Here is an 18,530-nt window from a genome sequence, read left to right as displayed (position 1 = left end):
TAACAAAGGCTTATTGTGATCTGTTTACTGTGCCTGTTTAGTGGTGCTAATAATAGGAAAATCACTTAATTTTCATTGGTGGGAAGATGATATTTAGATGAGTGGGAAATGCAAGCAGGAAGCTGCATCCCATTACTCTGTTTCCCTGGCCTGAGGACTCTCTGAAATGGTCAGTTCTGTGGCTAGAAGTTCTCCCCGATTCCCATCCCCAGATCAGCCATGTTACTTCTTCTTTTTTTTTTTAACTTTTTTTTTTTTTTTTTTTGAGACAGGGTCTCATTCTGTTGCCCAGGCTGGAGTGCAGTGGCATGATCTCAGCTCACTGAGATCTCAAGCTCCACCTCCCAGGCTCAAGCTATCCTCGGGGCTCAGCCTCCTGAATAGCTGGGACCACAGGCATGTGCCACCATGCCCAGCTATCCACTCTGTTACTTCTTAGGCAAAGACATGACTTGCTGATTTGCTGCGTCCAGTCCACACAGGCCAAGCTGGCCTATACCTGGTTTTTAGGTCATAACTGCTACACATCTGCAGAGCAAAGAGAAATTAAGTGGCTTGCCTAAAGTCACACAGCTTGAAAGTGGGAAGCTCAAAGCTTCCTAACTAGCTTGTCATCTAATTCAGTTCAGCTAAAAATACCTCCATTGATAATGAATGTTCCTAACACAAAGAAATGATAAATATTTGAGATAATATTTATACTAATTACCTGATCTGATCACTATACATTAGATGTATCAAAACAACATATGTACCCCACAAATGGGTACAATTGTTGTTAATTAAAAAAAAATAAAAATAAGACAATGTCATTACAGGAAGTGAGCAAATTTAGGGAAAAAGTACTTCCATTGAACACACACTCTATCCAGAGCCTTGTGCTGGGTGCATCCACAGACATTTGCTCTGCTCTGTTGCTGTTCTTATCAAGGTAATAGACGACTTCGTGCATCTGTGTTAGATTTCAAGCTCCTTATAGGCAATGATTATGTTCAGTTTATTGTGCCTGCTGAGTAATAAGTGCTCTAAAGTAAATAAATGAAAGGTAGGCACGGTCCCTGTCTACATGTTGCTTATCATCTGGGGAAGACTTGTTTAAAGTCATCTACAAAACCAGTTAGACCTTGATAATTGCATTCACTCATTTATGGAATATTTATTGGATACCTATTTTATGCCAGACACTAGGAGAGGTATTGGGAATTCCAAAGATGAATAAAAAAGTCTCCAATGTCAAGAACCTCCCAGCTTAGAGAGGGAGATAGACAGGTAGAGTTGAATTATATTATAGAGTGCTATTCCATTTACATGGTATCCTATCCATTGTAGTAAAATTCATAGAGATAGAAAGCAAAAGGTTACCAGGTTACCAACGGCTGGGAGAAGGGGGAAATGAGGAATTATTGTTTAGTGGGTACAAAGTTTTAGTCTGAGAAGCTGAAAAAGTTCTGGAGATGGATGATGGTGATGGTTGCACAACAATGTAAGTGTAATTAATGCAACAGAACTAAACACTTAAAATGGTAAATTTTATGTTATATTTATTTTGCCACAATAAAACAAAACAGAAAAGTGCTCTGCGGCCTGAGGACAAGTGAGCCCTAGAGCCCAAGCCTGGCCCAGGTGGCCTGGACACTGCACCTTGACCTGGTCTCCAGAGCCTTTGCACCCTGGCTTGTCTGGAAGGGGCTGGAGCAGATGTGGGAACTGGAGCAAATGGAGGTTTAGGATCTGGAGCAGATCTTAGCTAAGCCATAAGAGCTTCATGATACACATCCCCTTTCCAGAAGCCACGAGTCCTGTCTGTAGTGGGTACTGTTCTATGTTATTTTATGTGATGGTTGGTCAGGTGCAGCCACACGGGGCAGGCTGTGGAAAAGGAAGTTTATTACACTCACAGGTCCTGGAAGCAGGAGTTGTGGCACACAGGGCCACAAGGGAAAGCACCATTGTAGGTCAGGAGGCAGAAAGGGCCAGAGCGAGGGAAAATCTAGGCCATGGCCTTTACTGGGTTTTCCACCGGAAAGGTAAGGCAGAACAGCGTAAACAGTTTTGGATTGGCCAATTTGCATTATAAACGGCAGGCTTTGGGCTCTTTAGAGATGGTCTCTAGTTGCCTGGTACCTGGCTCTGGGATGACTAAGGCGGAGGAATATTGCTTCTTGTAGTGTACGGGTCCCATAGAGGAAATGTGACTAGATAGGCCAGCCGCTGCAGGGGCAGTCTCTCTCTGTCCAGAAAGAGTTTTAAGATAAACATCAAAATATACGGAAAATAAAAATATAAGCACACATTGTTTTACTGCACTTTGCTTCATTGTGCCTTGCAGATATTGTATTTTTTACAAATTGAAGGTTCATGACAACTTTGTGTTGAGAAGTCTGTCAGCACCATTTGTCCAACAGCGTGTGCTTGCCTCATGTCTCTGTGTCACATTTTGGTAATTCTCACAATATTTCAAACTTGCCCCGTTGTCAGGCTGGAGTGCAGGGATGTGATCACAGCTCTCACTGAAGCCTTGAACTCCTGGACTCAAGTGATCCTCCCACCTTAACCTTGCAATTAGCTGGGACTACAGGTGTGCACCACCATACCTGGCTAATTTACAAATTTTTGTAGAGTCGGAGTCTCACTGTGTCACCCAGGCTGGTCTCAAACTCATGGGCTCAAGTGATCCTCCCACCTCGGCCTCCCAGGGTGCTGGGAATACAGGTATGAGCCACCGTGCCTGGTCTATAATCAGTGATCTTTGATGTCACTGTTGTAATCGTTTTGGGGCACCACAAATTGTGCCTAACTAAGATGACAAAGTTGATCAATAAATGTTGTGTGTGTTCTCGCTGCTCCACCAACTAACCATTCTCCTATCTGTCTCCTTCTCCTCGGGCCTTTCTTTTCCCTGAAACACAATAATATTCAATTTAGGCAAATTAATAACCCTACACTAGCCCCTCAGTGGTCAAGTGAAAGAAGAGTCGCATGTCCCTCATTTTAAATCAAAAGCTGGCAATGATTTAGCTTGGTGAGGAAGGCATGTTGAAAGCTGAGATGGGCCAAATAGGCCTCTTGTCAGTTAGCCAAGTTGTGAATGCAAAGGTGAAGTTCTTGAAGGAAAATAAAAGCACTACTCCAGTGAACACACAAATGATAAGAGAAACAACCTTATTGCTGATGTGGAGAACATTAGATGGAAAATCAAACCAGTCACCACATTCCCTTAAGCTAAACCCTAACCCAGAGCAAGGTGCTAACTCTCTTCAATTCTGTGAGGGCTGAGAGAGGTGAGGAAGTTGCAAAAGAAAAGTTTGAAGCTAGCAGCGACTGGTTTACAAGGTTTAAGGAAAGAAGCCATCCCCATAACATACATGGGCAAGGTGAAGCAGCAAGTGCTGATGGAGAAGCTGCAGCAAGTTATCCAGAAGGTCTTGCTAAGATCATTGTTGAAGGTGGCTACACTAAACAACAGATTTTCAATGTAGATCAAATAGCCTTCTCTTGGGAGATGCCATCTAGGCATCTTTCATAGCTAGAGAGGATAAGTCAATGCCTGGCTTCAAAGTCAAGCTCACTCTCTCATTAGGGGCTAATGCAATTGTTGTCTTTAAGTTGAAGCCAATGCTCATTTACAATTCCAAAAAATCATAGAGCCCTTTATAATTATGCTAAATATACTCTGCCTGCGCTCTCTAAGTGGAACAACAAAGCCTGTGTGACAGACATTTGTTTATAGCATGGTTTACTAAGTATGTTAAGCCCACTGTTGAGACCTACTGCCCAGGAAAAAAGATTCCTTTCAAAATATTACTGCTCATTGACAATGTACCTAGTTATCCAAGAGTTCTGATGGAGATGTACCAGGATATGAATATTGTTTTTGTGCCTGCTTGCACACTTCCATTCTGTAGCCCACGGATGGAGGAGTATTTTCAGCTTTCCAGTCTTATTATGTATTACATACGTTTTATAAGGTAATGGCCGCCATAGATAGTGATCCCTCTGATGGATCTGGGCAATGTAAATTGAAAACTGTTTTGTGTATGTTTTTGTCTACGGTTCCTGGCTTATAACTCCTAGAACCCTTGTTATTTCCCAAATGACTAAAGTAAGAAGAATGTATTTTATTAAAGTATTTGGGCTTTTGTCCGTGGGTCCCAAAGCAGCTTTGGAACAGCTCGGAGTGATAAAGATGAGAGACGGTCTTTTGTTATAATGTTGGGGCACTTTAGGCCACAGAAGCAGGCATCAAAACACAGAATCTTCGCCGGGTGTGGTGGCTCACACCTGTAATCCCAGCACTTTGGGAGACCAAGGTGAGTGGATCACCTGAGGTTGGGAGTTCAAGACCGGCCTGGCCAACATGGTGAAACCCCATCTCTGCTAAAAATACAAAATTAGCCAGGTGTGGTGCTGCATGCCTGTAATCCCAGCTACTGGGGAGGCTGAAGCAGGAGAATTGCTTGAACCCAGAGGTGGAGGTTGCAGTGAGCCGAGATCACACCATTGCACTCCAGCCTGGGCGAAAAGGACGAAGCTCCGTCTGAAAAAAAAAAAACAAAAAAAAAAAAAAAAAAAAAAACCCAACCAAACCAAAAAAAACAGAATCTCTATCTGACCTTCTGCTCTCCTTTCACCTGCTCCTTTTTTTCTTCAAAGGAGAGATCTCCCCAACCTTTCTGTCTTGGAGCTGGCCATAAAGAAATTCTCTGACCTACCTTGTCTAATTGTGGATTACGAGACCTCCATTTCAGAAGGGATCCCAGACCCTGGAGGAAGGAATGTTGCTCAGAAAGATCAAGAAGAATCTGGACAGGCCTTGCTAGGTTTCCCTGTTCAGTCTATTAATATGAAATTATCCTCTTTTGCTCCAATCACATTTCTACATGGTTGTCCATGCTTCAGTCATGCCAACCCAAAGAAATCTTTATAAAAGGCCCAAGAGTATGGGAGCAGAGGGTACAGAAAGCTTCCAGACAGCTCAACCTGTGGAGGGTCCTAGAGGGTGATGTGTCCATGGAGGGCATGGAAGCTCCCCATCCCTTCCCCTAAACCTTCCCTGTGCATCTCTTCATCTGTATCCTTTGTCATATCCTTTATAATAAACTGGTAAATACAAATAAGTGTTTCCCTGAGTTCTGTGAGCTGCTCTAGCAAATTAATCTACTCCAAGGAAAGGAGTCATAGGAGCCCTGATTTTTAGCTGGTCAGTCAGAAACACAGGTAAAACGACCTGGGGTTTGTAATTGGCATCAGAAGCGGGGGGTGGGGACTGAGCCCTCAACCTGTGGGATCTGACGCCATATCAGGTACATAGTCTCAGAATTGAATTGAAGGACACCCAGCCAGAGTCCACTGAAGAACTGATTGCTTGCTTGGTATGTGGGGAACCCCCCACCCCCAACATCGTAGTGTGAGAGCAGAAGGAAAAATAGTTTGTTTTTGCCATGCAGAAACTTTCTGGAACGGATTCACCACTCTAAGATGCCATTAAGAACATATGTAATTCATGTGAGGAGGCCGAAATATCCACATTAACAGAAGTTTGGAAGAAGTTTATTGCATCCTTCATGGATGACTTTGAGGGGTTCAAGACTTCAGTGGAGGAATTGACTGCAGATGTGGTGGAAATAGCAAGAGAACTAGAATCAGAAGTGGAGCCTGGAGATGGGAGACAATTGCTGCAATCTCATGATCAAATTTGAATGTTTAAGGAGTTGCTTCTTATGGATGAGCAAAGAAAGTGGTTTCTTGAGATGAAATCTACTCCTGGTGAAGACGCTATGAACATCATTGAACTGACAACAAATATTTACAATATTATATAAACTTAGTTAATAAAGTAGTGGCAGGGTATGAAAGAATTGGCCCCAATTTTGAAAGAAGTTCTACTATGGGCAAAATGCTATCAAACAGCACTGCATGCTACCAAGAGATCTTTCATGAAAGGAAGAGTCAATTGAGGTGGCAAACTTCATTGTTGTCTTATTTTAGGAAACTGACACAGCCACCCCAACCTTCAGCAACCATCACATTGATCAGTCAACAGCCATCAACACGGAGGCAAGACCCACCACCAGCAAAAAGATTAAGACTTGCTGAAGTCTCAGATGACCGTTAGCATTTTTTAGCAATAAAGCATTTTCTTTTTTTTTTTTTTTTTTTTTTTTGAGACGGAGTCTTGCTCTGTAGCCCGGGCTGGAGTGCAGTGGCCGGATCTCAGCTCACTGCAAGCTCCGCCTCCCGGGTTTACGCCATTCTCCTGCCTCAGCCTCCCGAGTAGCTGGGACTACAGGCGCCCGCCACCTCGCCCGGCTAGTTTTTTGTATTTTTAGTAGAGACGGGGTTTCACGGTGTTAGCCAGGATGGTCTCGATCTCCTGACTTCGTGATCCGCCCGTCTCGGCCTCCCAAAGTGCTGGGATTACAGGCTTGAGCCACCGCGCCCGGCCGCAATAAAGCATTTTCAAATTAAGGTTTGTACATTATTATTTTAGACTGAATGCTATTGCACATTGAATGGACCACAGTATAGTATAAACATAACTTATATGCCCTGGGAAACCAAAAAATTTATGTGACTCCACTTTATTGCAGTGATCTGCAACCGATCTTACAGAACATCCTAGGTGTACCTGTATAAACAATACAGGTATCAGATAAAAGGTCACTTGGGGAATAAAGAACTTTTGCAGTTATCTTTTGCTGCACAATAATATTTATTATTAACAAGTGAGACCATAAATCTAGAATGCAATGTATGCTTAATATAGACATTGGTATTTTAATGGCTACTATGCAGCAGTAGATAACTGCAAAAGTTATTTTAGTTGCTCCAATTTTAGTTGTTTAAAACAACCGCCACCCTTTTTTGCTCATAATTCTGCACTATGAAATGGGCTCAGCTGGGCACTTGTCTCTGTTCCAAGTGGTGTTGGCTGCACTTACCTATGGGTTTGTAATCAGTTGGTAGGCTTACTGAGCCAAGATGGCCTTCCTCAAATATGTGGCATCTTGGAAGCAAGACTGGGACAGCTAGGGGCTGGATGGGCCTCTTGTTCCTTATGGAGTACCATATTTAATGAATTAGTTTTTATTAATTTTTGATTACCTTCAATCCATGGAGGTTTGTAAACAGCTTTTGGCAAAGTTGAAGCATTTAATAAATAGAAACAACTTAAAAACTCATTATGCCTTTTACATAATTTATTAGATAATTTAATAATTTGTCATTTAAATTATAATTATATTTATATTATATAGATTTATATAAATAAGTTCATAATTTATTTGATCATTTATTTTGCATGCTTTATTAGATAGTTTAATAACTTTATTAGAATTTATAATTTGCTTTGTTTCAAGTGGCATATTACATTTGTTTCTATAGTTTTTAAATTTATCCTTATATATTTAATAACTTTTATTGATTGTTGAATTAAATTACTGATTTAACAGAAACATTTCTTGTAAAGACAGAGAAAGTATAGCTATCACTATTGGAATATTGTTTCCTAAGGCTAGTTCTCTAAAATATGGTTTAATTTTCCAAATGTTTACTCCCATTTCACAAGTTATGTTAAAATGAATATAAAATTTCTAAACTCTCTTTGCATTACAGCATTACAGGTTTTCTATTGGGACTTCATAGAAAATTAATAAATGACATTTTACTGTGTTGATTCATAACTTCTCAAATAAGTTACTTTCTCATTTTAGTAATGTTTTCCAACAAGTGGGTCTGTAAATCTAGAATGCAATGTATGCTTATGTAGATGTTATTTCTTAATGCCTATTGAATATTTCATGTTTGAAAATGCTACTCTTTCAATATTTAATTTCAATTCCAAGATCATCAGATATGTTATTTAATTCTCATCCATTTTTTTTTTTTAAGACATAGTTTCACTCTTGTTGCCCAGGCTGGAGTGCAATGGCATGATCTTGGCTCACCGCAACTTCTACCTCCCAGGTTCAAGCGATTCTCCTGCCTCAGCCTCCCAAGTAGCTGGGATTATAGGCATGCACCACCATGCCTGGCTAATTTCTTTGTATTTTTTGTAGAGACGGGTTTCTCCATGTTGGTCAGCCTGATTTCCAACTCCTGACCTCAGGTGATTTGTGTACCTTGGCCTCCCAAAGTGCTGGGATTACAGGCGTGAGTCACTGTGCCCGGCCATCTATGGTATTTTTAAAAAGAGATGGAGTCTTGCTCTGTCATCCAGGCTGGAGTGCAGTGCAGTGGCTACTCACAGGCACAATCATAGTGCACTGTAGCCCGGAACTCCTGGCCTCAAGAGATCCCCCCACCTCAGCTTCCTGAGTAGCTGGGACTTGTACAGGTACCTGCCCCTCTGTGCCCCACCCTATTTATGGAAGTTTTTATGGGCTGAATTGTGTTCTCCCAAAATTCATATGTTGAATACCCAACCACCAATGTAACTGTATTTGGAGAAAGTCCCTATAACGAGGCAATAAAGGTTAAATGGGGTCATAAGGGTGCAACCTTAATCTGATAGAACTATCCTTATAGGAAAAGATACTAGAGATCTCTCTTTCTCTCCATGTATGCACAGAAGAAAGGTTATGTGAAGGCACAGAGGGAAGGTGGCCGTTCACCTGCTAGTGTTACAGGCAGCGAATCCAAACCGGTCTGCAGCAACCTCAATTCTTGCCTCCTCAGAAGAGAGAATTTGACTGAGAGGCATAAAGCAGAGTGCGAGATGGAGGCAAGTTTTAGAGCAGGAGTGAAAGTTTATCAAGAAAGTTTTAGGACAGGAACAAAAGTAAAGTACACTTGGAAGAGGGCCAAGCGGACAACTTGAGAGATTCAAGTGAGTTGTTTGACCTTTGGCTTGGGGTTCTATACGCTGGCATGCTTCTGGGGGGTTGTATCCCTTCTCCCCGGAAGCTTCCCTTGGGTTGGGCTCTCGGCATGCTCAGTGGCCTGCCGGCACTTGGAAGGAGCTGCATGCAGACTGTGTTTACTGGAGTTGTACACATGCTCACTAGAGGTGTTTTCTCCTTACCACTCCAGAGTTCCCAGAGGAAGGAACACTGTGTACCAGTGAACTCTCTGTTTTGCCTCTTAGTGCGCGTGCTTGAGCCTATTCACCCAGCTCCTGAGATCTTACTGGGAAGCTGTTGATTGTACCAGTTTCAGGTCTTTTCTATCTGTTGGGAGACTGCCTTTCCCTGGTGCTGGGTGCGACCAATGATTATTTCAGAGAGACAGTGTGACACCTGCCTGACCATCACCTATTGGTCGCCTGACATTCCTAGTGTAGGGGGGTCTCTCCTGCACTGGTCGTGTCTGCCTGACTACCTACCATAACACTAGGAGGAGAGCCCTCACGAGAGACTTAATTTCACATTACCTAGATAGTGGATTTCCAGCCTCTAGAACTATGAGAAAATACATGTCTGTTGTTTAAGCCACCCAGTCTGTTGAGCTTTGTAATGGCAGTGTGAGCAAAATAATATAGTAGTGAATATAATGCTCATGAAGAAAACATTAAAGAGATTTATTGGATTAACATCTTTCATTATATCATCCAGTGGTGATTGAATACACTGACTTAGTGCCAAATTAAAAATATGCAGAAATGTTTCTAAAACTTTGGCTGAAATGCCAGACTTTCTCTGTAGCATACAAGCACTAGCACTAGCTGAACAATGTGCTTCCATGAAAATATTTCTTGCTGGTTTTTCTCCAACATTGACAATATAGCTTGTATATTATTTTGGATATTATTCCTTCCACCTTCATAAGATCAACAAAGTTTTAAATGTCTCATTTAAAATACATTATTAAATGCTTTTATGTGAAACCGTTTCATAGAAAATGAATGACATTTTACTGTCTTGATTTATAATATCTCAAGTAAGTTGCTTTCTCATTTCAGTAATGTTTTCCAACAAGTGGGACCATAAATCTAAAATGCGATGTATGCTTGCATGGATATTATTTTTTAATGGCTATTGAATATTTCATGTTTGAAAATGCTTATGTTTAAGTACATGCTCTATAGCAACATTTCAAAGGTTACTTCTATAATATTTTAAATTGTTTTATCAATATTTTGTCAAATTTACATTTTTTCTTTCAAATGCATTTTTTCTGAAATTGATCTTTTGATTGTTTTTGTCATTGATATTTATAGTTTTAAAAATTAAACTGTGGGCTTTGATAGAACGTGATTGCCATTCTGAAGAATGTGTAAGTTGTCTGGGAAGAATAATAATTTTTCCTTCAACCCTCATAAGTCCTTACTTGGAAGTGACCCCTGTAACAAAAGACAGATTTATATGGGAGACACTGAGGGAATGAGTAGTTCTCAAAGAGGTGGCTTTGAATTTCAGCTTATATAACATCTTCCACAAAAACCAGTATATTTTTAGAGAAGTAACAAGAAAAAGGAAAAGGACTTTGAATCTCTAGAGGTGGCAACTTCGGGAAAGGCAAATTAATGGCAGATAAAAGCTGGTTAGTAAATCTTGTTCATGTAGCTTCCTCGGGTACCGTCTTGGACCAGTAAGGGTCTACAAACCAAAAAGTATCTCAGGCAGATCTCAATAAATTTAGAATTTATTTAGCCAAGGTTAAGGACATGCCTGTGGGGAAAAAAGCAACACACAACCAAAGAGACAATCTGTGATCTATGCTTTTTTCCAAAGAAGATTTTGAGGGCTTCAGTATTTAAAGGGGAAAAGCAGGCTGGAGGGGAAAGAGGGAGAGTGTGGTCACATTACTGAATCCATATGTTGCAAAAGAAAAGAAGGAGGTAGGCAGAGGAATAATCCTTTATGTATTTGTCTTGCATTCAGTAAATCAACATTTTACATGCGACGAACATAGAGTAGCTCCTGTGGAGATACCTGGCCTTTTATCTGCAGTTTATCTGCTTAGGAACAAGGAAAGGCAGTTTCTTGCATGACTCCGTCAGCTTCTGCTTAATTTTTCCCTTTGGCATCATGAATTGGGGTCCCAAGATTTTATTTTTCTTTCACAGGTCCAATGCTATCTTCAGTAATTAACGTTTGTTCTTCCTGGTAGAAGACGGGCCAGGATACCTCTTATCTTTATCGATCTTTGTCCCTCTTTTAGGCAAATAGAGGGAGGGCAGAGAGCTTTTCCTGGATCTGCTGCTTCTTGATCACCTTCAGCTTGGCAATCCATATTTTGGGGTGGCATATGTTGGTCTCCCACAAAGCTTTTAACAATGAACTCTGAGTGCCATTTGCATCTAATATTTACATCAGTAGCACCGGTGAGACACATTTTTTGTATGGTTTTTGTCAGTGTGCAAGAGACACTTGTATTTTTGTTAAAATAATAAAATTATTTTGTATTGAAGAAATAAAAAGCATTGTGCTATTTTGTACTGATGCTTGCACGGTGTAAAGGATGTCTGGGGTGGTTTGGATGATACTCTAGGCTGTGGTTCTTTATTACTATCACTGCTTGTACTCTGTACAATCAGAAGATTGAGGTATATGATCTTTAATGGAACATTAATACGTGTATCCACAGTTGGTTGTCTCTTTATTCTGATAGTTCATTTTTAATATTTTATTCGTAAACTCTTAAACGCATACATTTTGAAATACTGCCTTTACAACTTACACAAGAATTACAATGCACAGACAATATAAATAGTGTAACAACTATGTAGAACCAGTGGCAACCACATGATTTCAGTAGAGTGATAAAAATGTGATGTGTATACGCAATGCTTTGTGATTAATAAGCAGACGGGAGGCCCATTTATCAGTGGTTCTTGTGACATCCTATGACAATTAGCCTGAATTAATGAATTTAATTTTGAATTTAATTATTAATAAATTCTACTAATTACTGCAATAGCCATTATACTATTTGCCAATCAGAACAGAAATCTTTCAATAGTATAGGAATCACTGCTGTTATATTAATGAATATTGGCTGAATAAATCATGAGGTGGAAAGTAGAGCTTTAAAGACAAAGATTCTTTCTCGTTTGGCAAAAGGTTTAGCTTTTTGAAGAGATTCTGTCTCTGATGGGGAGGGGTGGGAGAGGACAGAGAATGCCTTTGCCAACAATCAGAGGGAAGGGTAAAGTAGCTTCCTGTGGACTGGACAGAGGCTGAGGCGGAGGCTCTGAAGAAGAGGGGACCCCTACGCTGGTTTGTGCCAGTGACTCGTGGAAGAGACAAGTCCTCAGAGATGTGGCTACATGGTGCCAGGGAGGCTGGAGCCAGGGATGGGGCTCCCAGACTGTTTAGCTAGAGGAGAGCAGAAGGCTAGAGGTGAAAGGAACAAGGACTAGTCCAGCTGGTGAAACTGGTGTAGGAATTTTCTTCTCGGTCACTTTGCAAGCCAGAGACCCTTTCCGGTGACACCTGGCCCCGGCCTCACTTGGCCAGGCTGGCATGCCCCAGCTCACCTGTGTTACAGCTTGTACCCACATTCGGTGGTTCCTGAGTTCCTATACTGTGGCCAGAAAGAATGAGGATACACTGGACATTGAACAGTAAGGAGGGTGGAGAAGAGTTTTATTGAGTGATGAAAATGGCTTTCAGAGGAGAGGGGACATGGGGTTGGTCCGCCTACCTGAAAGCAGGAAAGTTCCCTGTGTGGTTGGGTCCAGGGCCTTTTATGGATTCAGAATGGGGAGTGTGTGTGACCGGCTTGTGAGTATGCAAAAAAGGTTAAAGCAAAGACACCACTCAAAGGTGGGCATGACAGTGTAGAAAACCAATTAGGAAAAGGTAGGTATATGTAAAATAGGTGAAGGGTGGGGATCAATCAGAGGAAAGTGCAGCAAACAGGAAGACAAGTTCTAAATCTTGTCTGAGAATTTAACTTGCAGCTTGGCCTTCAGGCTTTAAATTGTCTTTGGCTTGGAGGTGGGGTTTCACCAGGGACCCAGCCCTATCTGCCTCAGTATTTGGCTGCCTCCTGTTGCTATCACAACTGCCTTTCCAAAAGTATGACAGTAAGAGAAATCTGACATGCCTGACTCCATCTTGCTTCTAGCCCCACAGGCTGGCTGTCTTTGCTCATTCCTGGGGTGGGCCAAGCTAACTTTGGGAGAAATGTAGTTTATAGTTTAAATAATAGCCCTTCCCCCAAACTAAACTGTCCTTATAAAACTAATGAAAGGCCATCAAGTTAGGAGGATGAGAGAGGCCTGAATTATACATAATTCCCAGCCATTATTCCAGAGGTCATAAGATTTGCAACTTCCCCAATTAATCTTGCAGATAATAGCATTACTACAGAACCTAAGATGGTCTTTTGAGTTTTTTTTTCAGGTTTTTGCATTTCTGACAACTAGATGGCCCCACTGGGACCTGTGACTCAACCAGTCCTGCAGCCTCCACTCAGAAGGGGACTCAGTGCACGAGGGCTGTTTTCCACATCCCCTATGATCGCCTCGCCTACCAATCAGCATTTTCCCTACCCTAGCCCCCTGCCCACCAAACTATCTTTGAAAAACCCCTAACCTCTAAGACTTCAGCGAGATTGATTTGAGTAATAACTCTGTCTCCTCTGTGGCTGGCTGGCCTTGCATCAATTAAATGCTTTCTTTACTGCAATGCCAATGAGACAGGATAGTTCCCTTGACTACTTTGCAGGACTCACAAAGGGGGTGACTCATTTACTCAGCCCCCAGCTCTCAAAGCCTCACAGAAAGGGGAACATGTAGGTGAGTGGGTGCTGGGGCTTCTGGGTGCTGGCAGGAGTAGAACACTGTGTGGCCTCAGGGCAGTGTCTGGGGATGGGTACTTGTGACCCGCCAGATCCCCACAGAGCATGTGTTACAGTGTGCTCTTGTAGTTTTTCCATCCATGAATGGCTTAAATGTTTAACAGCTCAGTGGAGGGTCAGGGTGACTGCCTTTGTACATGCCCTCTTGGTACCTGAGTTCTTGTCTGGCATCCAGGAAGAATCAGGGTGAATGAACTGAAGGGTAGCGAACGTGGAGGATTTTATTGAGTGGTGGAAGTGGCTCTTAGTGGGATGGGGATCTAGAAAGGGGATGGAGTGGGAAGATGGTCTTCCCCTGGAGTTTGGCTGCTCCCAGTCGAACTCCTCTCCAACCATAGTCTCCCATGTCCAGCTGCATCTTCTCCTCTTGACATTCAGACACTTCTTCTCTTCTCTCCTTCTCTGCTGCACCTCTACCAGTGGAGCTTGGAGTTTTTATAAATACAGGATGGGGGGAGGGTGGGCCAGGCTGGTTTTGGAAAAGGCAGCATTCAGGTGAGAAAACATAAGTACGTGTTCTCACTTTGGGCTACAGGTCCTGGCTTGAGGGTGTCGCCCTTGCTGGGGATTGCACTCTTCTTTTTTTTTTTTTTTTTGAGATGGAGTCTTGCTCTGTCACCCAGGCTGGATTGCAGTGGCGCAATCTCGGCTCACCACAACCTCCGCCTCCTGGGTTCACGCCATTCTCCTGCCTCAGCCTCCCGAGTAGCTGGGACTATAGGCGCTCGCCACTATGCCCGCCTAATTTTTTGTTTTCTTTAGTACAGATGGGGTTTCACTGTGTTAGCCAGGATGGTCTCTATCTCCTGACCTTGTAATCCACCCGCCTCGGCCTCCTAAAGTGCTGGGATTACAGATATGAGCCACTGTGCCCAGCCTGGACTGCACTCTTCTACCTGGTATTTCCTGTCCTCCTATCCATGGTGGCTCCATCCCACTAAGAGCCATTTCCATCACTAATAAAATCCTCCACATTCGCCACCCTTCAGTTCATTTACACAACCTGATTCTTCCTGGATGCCAGACAAGAACTCAGGTAACAAGAGGGTGCGTACAAAGGCTGTCACCCTGACCCTCCACTGAGCTGTTAAACACTTAAGCCATGGTCTCAGTGAGTTGATTTTGTTTGTGCAGTGGGCAGGAGGAACCTGTTGGGTGGTTACACTGGGATGTCTCAGGAGGAACCAGTGTGGACCCAGGACCAATGGCAGAGGGAGGTGCAGCCAGGTGCTTTGGTGCTATGAAAGCCTCCCAGAAGTTTTTCCCAATTTTGTGGGGAGCCCTAGTGAAGGCTGATACTGAATTTCCTGCCAGTCAAGCAGAAAGGGGGCTCAAAGTTAGATTTTAGTTATTTTAAAGAAAAAGGTGATTTAGCCAGTACACACAAATCTGCAATTCATAGCTTCCCACACATGTGAATGTGTGCCAAGCAAGTTAAATAAACACAATCCTAAGCCAGACAGTGCCAACTTAGGTATACAGGGGCATGCAGAGCAACAGACATTGGCTGGCAGTGAATTAAGTCCCTGTGCCTCCACACAGCTGGACTGGCCCTCGGTCCTTTCCAATGGTACGCACTATAATTAAAAGAAAATGGTGGGAGGAAAGTCTCAGCCATTTTTAGAAGTTGATTTTGCCAAGGTTAAGGACACACCCAGGAAAAAGGGACACATAACCACTGGAACATCTGTGGTCCTTGCTTTTCCCAGAGGGTCTGGGGGCTTCAATATTTAAAGGGAAAAGAGCAGGCAGCAGGGGGAAGAAGAAGAAGAAAAAAGGGAGGTAGATAAGAGGCAAGCGGTTGCATTCCTTTGAGCCTTTTGATTAGCTTTACTGAATCCACATTTTTCATTTGAAAGGAGTGGTAGGGAAAGAGTCAATTATGCATTCCTCTGGTGCTCAGTGGAATCTGCATTTTTACATAAGATAAAATAATCACAGAGTGCAGGAAGCAATCAGATATGCATTTGTCTCAGGCGAATGAAGGGATGACTTTTAGGTCTGTTCATGGTCCCTTACCTGTAAAAGTAAGTGGTTAATTTGCATTGTCAAGGTGAAATTTAACAGAACTGCTTTAGGGTAAAAGTCTTGGGGCCTACAAGGAGTTTCCTCTTGAGCAAAAGGTGAGGGAGGTATGTAGCTATCTATTCAGGAAGAAAATGGGAGATTGGTGTGTGTGACCCAGTTCCTAGCTTGCCCTTCATCCTTTGTGTGACCCAGTTCCCACTACGTCCTTCAGCTTAGTGAGTTTCTGGTCCTGAGATTTTATTTTCCTTTCACAGCACTCAAAAATTTTAAAAAGTTATTGTGCAAGATAATTGTGCAAATAAAATTTTATTGTGCAAATAAAAGTTATTGTGCATGATAATAAATTACATGCAAGAAAAGGGTTAACATGTCCTGGTGTTAGCAGTTAGGGAATGTATCCAAGTCAGGCGGCACCAAAGTATAGGTCTGCAGCAAGCTCAATTCTTGCCTCCTCAGAAGAAATAATTTAACCAAGGGGCATAAGGCAGAAGGAGATACTGAGGCAGGCTTCAGTGCAGGAGTGAACGTTCATTAAAAAGCTTTAGAGCAGAAAGAGGGCCAAGCTGACGACTTGAGCCAGTCAAGGGTACAGTTTGACCTTTGATTTGGGGTTTTGTATGTTGGCATATTTCTTGGGAGTTGCATCCCTTCTCCCCTTGTAGCAGGATAAGCCGCAGACAAAACCCCTCGGACACCGAGTTAAACAAGGAAGGGCTTTATTTGGCTGGGAGCGTCAGCAAGACTCATGTCTCAAAAACCGAGCTCCCAGAGTGAGCAATTCTTGTCCCTTTTAAGGGCTCACAACTCTAAGGGGGTCCACATGAGAGGGTCGTGATCAATTGAGCAAGCAGGGGGTACGTGACTGGGGGCTGCATGCACCTGTAATCAGAACGGAACAGAACAGGACAGGGATTTTCACAATGCTTTTCTATATAATGTCTGGAATCTACAGATAACATAACCAGTTAGGTCAGGGGTCGATCTTTAACCATGCCCAGGGTGCGGCACTGGGCTGTCTGCGTGTGGATTTCATTTCTGACTTTTAGTTTTTACTTCTTCTTTCTTTGGAAGCAGAAATTGGGCATAAGACAATATGAGGGGTGGTCTCTTCCCTTACCCTGATGCTTCCCTTGGGGTGGGCTGTCTGCATGCACAGTGACCTGCCAGCACTTGGGAGGGGCTGCATGCACAGTGTGTTTACTGTGTGCTCACTTGAGGAATTCTTCCTTTACCAAGTGTTCATACACCATTTAAACTCTGCCATTTTGCCTCTTAGTGCACATGTTTGAGCCTACTCGCCCAGCTCCTGAGATCTTATTGGGAAGCTGCTGATTACCAGTTTCAGGTGCTTCTATCTGTTGGGAGACTGCCTTTCTCTGGCACTGGGCCACAAAGAATTATTATTTTAGAGAGACAGTTAACAATCACCTGACCCTGACCTGTGGTTGCCTGGCATTGCCTGTTGTTGGGGGGAGGACCTCTCCTGCTCTGCTCATCTCTGCCTGCCTAGCTACTGTCACACTGGGGGGTGAGAAAATCTTTAGATCCTGGTTTGCACAAATCAGCTGTAAAATACAATTTTGAAACAACTCAAAGCACAAAAATGCTAACAGTTGCTGAATCCAGATAGGTAGATGAATGTTCACTGAACTCTCTATTCTTCTATGTCTTTTAAAATTTTATAATAAACACTCAAAGAACCCTAATTCTCAGGACATTCCAAACATCCAAACCCCACCAAGAGAGAAACAGTATTAGGGGTGGTTGCTTAGCCAGGGCAGAGTATCTTTGTGGTGGGGACTGCAGGGAGTGTTTGGACGGGGGTGTTGAGAGGTGGGAGTGAGAACTTGGTGAGCTGGATTTAAGCTGGAGGATGGGGAAAGCTTTCTGGGATTTCAACAGGGCTTGGCTGGGAAGCAAGAGAGTAACTTGATATATCATACCAGTTATTTATGGCACTGAAAAGTTTACAGAGTTCATTTATGGGGGAAGATACCGGTTAGGAGATACTCTCAAATTTTGTGCTAAATGAAGCATCTGGTCAGATTTTCCTGTGGGCAGAATGGGATGAGTGATGGGGCAGGAGGAGGCTCACAGCCCACTTAACTGAGCTTGCCATGAATCCAAAGGCATTCCTCTTTATGCTTTGACCATTTATCTGGTGGATGCTTGAGGGTAGGGTGGAGACAGGACTGTAAGGGGAGAGCAGATAGGAGATAGGGTTGGAAAAAGCTTCATGATAAACCAGGTCTTGAGTTGTGTGTGTACACTTTACAGATAGTCCCCGACTTATGACTGTTCATCTTAAGATTTTTCAACTTCAACTTCACAATGGTGCCAAAGCAATACACATTCAATAGATATTATATTTCAAATACCCATAAAATCATTCTGTTTTTCACTTTTGGTGCAGCATTTAATAAATGACATGAGATATTCAATACTTTGTTATAAAATAGGCTTTGTGTTAGATGATTTTGCCCAATTGTAGGCTAATGTAAGTGTTCGGAGCACATTTAAGGTAGGTTAGGCTAAGTTTTAACGTGTGATAGGTTCGATGTATTAAATGCATTTTGATGTACACTATTTTCAATTTACAAAGGGTTTATTGGGATGTAACCCTATCATTAGGAGCATCTGCGATACGGTTTGGTTCTGTGTTCCCACCCAGATCTCATCTTGAATTGTAATCTCCACATGTCGAGGGATGAATCTGGTGAGAGATGACTGGATCATGGGGGTGGTTCTCCCCCTGC

General features: G+C 42.6%; 1 protein-coding gene across 1 annotated transcript in view; it reads left to right on the top strand.

Moving 5' to 3' along the window:
* The window catches only part of CNIH3 (cornichon family AMPA receptor auxiliary protein 3), a 177,726-nt gene that overhangs the window by 15,741 nt on the left and 143,455 nt on the right, over positions 1–18,530 (top strand). The gene's annotated exons all lie outside the window — the stretch shown is intronic.

Source organism: Macaca thibetana, chromosome 1 (genome assembly GCF_024542745.1).
Source record: "Macaca thibetana thibetana isolate TM-01 chromosome 1, ASM2454274v1, whole genome shotgun sequence".
NCBI lineage: Eukaryota > Metazoa > Chordata > Mammalia > Primates > Cercopithecidae > Macaca > Macaca thibetana.
Note: the sequence above shows the minus strand (reverse complement) of the source record. Positions and strands in the feature narration are given on the sequence as shown.